The 2,631-nt window shown below is 30.7% G+C and overlaps 1 long non-coding RNA gene across 1 annotated transcript; it reads left to right on the top strand.

Annotated features, from left to right (window-relative positions):
• The first annotated feature begins 440 nt into the window (after positions 1 to 440).
• On the top strand, positions 441 to 1,522 carry LOC120356478. The gene is made up of 2 exons (XR_005574049.1): positions 441 to 988; positions 1,412 to 1,522. It is a non-coding gene; the product is annotated as an uncharacterized LOC120356478 (long non-coding RNA).
• The last annotated feature ends 1,109 nt before the right edge of the window (positions 1,523 to 2,631 follow it).

Here is a 2,631-nt window from a genome sequence, read left to right as displayed (position 1 = left end):
TCAAAACTTCTGGAATTATTGTGGAATTTTTCTTTTTTTGAGATTCTGAATAGATATTGGAAACAACAAATGAATCGCCTAATGCCAAGAATCTCCTAGCAATTTATTTCCTTACTTCAACCTACAATCGTTCAACCCACCAACATCGTTTGTCAAGTTTTATTTTTGATTTTATTATATAAGTCATTGAAATAAAATGATACTGCTGCAATTTGTGATAACTATCTTCAATGATGGAATGACGCCATTGTTGTCATGTTGTGGAAAATCTACATCGGTCGCCTGAATTGGGAATATCTGGAACTCAAAATATCTTGCAGCTGGCCGGAATTGGAAATATATGGAACTCCGAATATGTTGACAGGCGGAACTCCGAATATCGTGCAGGCCGGCGGAACTCAAAATATGTTGTCAGCTGGTGGAATTGAAAGTATGTGGAATTGGAAATATATCGAACTCACAGTATCGATCGTTATTAGCGAGACTGTGTATATGTGTGATGAAACAAATTTATCGCAAAACAAATATGAAGGGTTCTATAGTGAGGTCCACGTTATAATGACTATTAGATCAACTTTGGTTTTGCTATCCTTGTCTATCATTCGACAAAGCCGGTGGTATTATCCTTATCTAGGTCCACAATGATGCCAACTATGTTTATGACAGTGTAGAAATATAATTAATTAATGCAGAGAATCGGCATCGCTATTCTTCTATCTTCATCCACTGCCATTATAACGTGGACCTCACTATATATAGTTAACCTAGAATAAATTTATCAACAGTCGTCAGTCTTGTTTGAAACAAATAACAGAGTTTCGAAAATTTGCATAATATGTACATGACTATTATTTTATAAACCACTATAATTTTAATTCGTGTTTTTACTGTTGGTTATGGTATTAGTTATAAAATGAAGTAGCAATAATGTAGCATACCTAATAAAAAAATCTTTATTATAACAAGAAAGAAACTGACTTATATGTTGGTATTTCATTATTTAGGATTTGAATTTTCCTATTGAAATATTATGTTGCTATTTATCCATGATAACAATTAATGTTTATTTTTCAAGGTTGTTGGTCATTAACTTAGTTACATAGGTACAGTATTTCCTAATACATTTAGAGTTAAAGAGTAAGCAAGTTTCACTGTGAATCAATGAGATTGGTTGATCAACATTGTTTCATTGTTTATCACTTTATTTTATAATCATGGGTATCACATAAAGTAATACAATAAGAAAGACAACTTTATATTTTCAATGTTTTAATTAAAAACTTAAAACTAGAGTAGCATACCATATTTTATTGATTTAACTTATTTTGGCTATTTAGTTTTATTCTGATGATAATTCACTTAGCCTACATTTATTAATTTTTGCTAGGCCTAATTGGGAACTATTTTTCAGATAACAATAGCATTAGGCTACTACTGCCTATATCGTACCTATATTTTGAGTTTTCTGTGGAGAACGAATGGCTCAAGTTAATGAAGCTAATGAAATATCAAAACCTACCAAGTAAGTTTTCTTTTAATATCAACCTATTGAAACTAGATGTAAGTTACTTAAGTTTTGTGAAATGGTTTATTTACTTCTTTATGATTTAACTTCTTCAGCCCTTGCCAGTAATGCTAGGTCTTCGGGAACATTAAAAACTAGAAACTTTATAAAAGCTATAAAATATAAGTTGATGTGTTCCAATAATCTAATGAAATTAATTAACATTTGCAATAAGTAAAGGTAGGTAGGCTACTGAGGCACCCATACTTGATTTGCTATGTTTTCATATAGAAAATAAAGTTTTCCTGTACGGTAACTGTTTTCCTATTATCACAGATAGCTTAGCCCCTTATCCTGTCTCGCTTTCTGTGTTTTATTGGGTGCACTACAAGCTTTTTTGTGAATCTATAGCAATGATTCTTTATTTGATATTTTTGCTATTAACTTATCATTAAGTTAATACAATAATAAAAAGAACTCTACATAACCTCATTTATTACAACTCTACTTATATTGTATCATTTTTTATCACCTAGGCTTAAGATACTTCTAGAAAGTCGCCTTTGTAAAATACTGGGGTGACTTTGACCCACGTCGCGGAAAAAGATTCAAATCATTTATCTCCGATATCTGTTATCCGAAATCGATGTTTAACATTTATATCCGTAGCCTTAATCATTATCTAGGTTTTACAATCAATATCTTGTCGAATCTCGGTATATTACTTGAATTATCGACATAAAATCTAGCTTCTTGCTTCATCTTGTGATTTTGTTGTCTGAAAACTTCGTAGCCTATTAGAAAACTAATTTCTAAAATACTTATAATATCGGCGAGTAGCCTACATTTATTTCTGTTTTTAATTATATTTAATTGTTATACATAGTGATCATTTAGAAAGTCATTTTAGGTTAAAATTATGGTGACTTTGTCCCAGTATAAAAATTGTGGTTTCCATTTACCATTTTTTGGTTTCTCGCGTAAAACTCAAAAATATGTATCTTAAGGACTTACCATAACTATCATATATAACAAATTAAAGCTTAAATGATCTCCTACAATATTCATTCTACAACTTTTTTTATCTCCTCTAGTTTTCGAGATATCCGCTCTTGAAGGTGTGACAT

Source organism: Nilaparvata lugens, unplaced genomic scaffold (genome assembly GCF_014356525.2).
Source record: "Nilaparvata lugens isolate BPH unplaced genomic scaffold, ASM1435652v1 scaffold6853, whole genome shotgun sequence".
Classification (NCBI taxonomy): domain Eukaryota; kingdom Metazoa; phylum Arthropoda; class Insecta; order Hemiptera; family Delphacidae; genus Nilaparvata; species Nilaparvata lugens.
The sequence above is the reverse complement of the archived record's forward strand: the minus strand, read 5'-3'. Positions and strand labels throughout refer to the sequence as shown.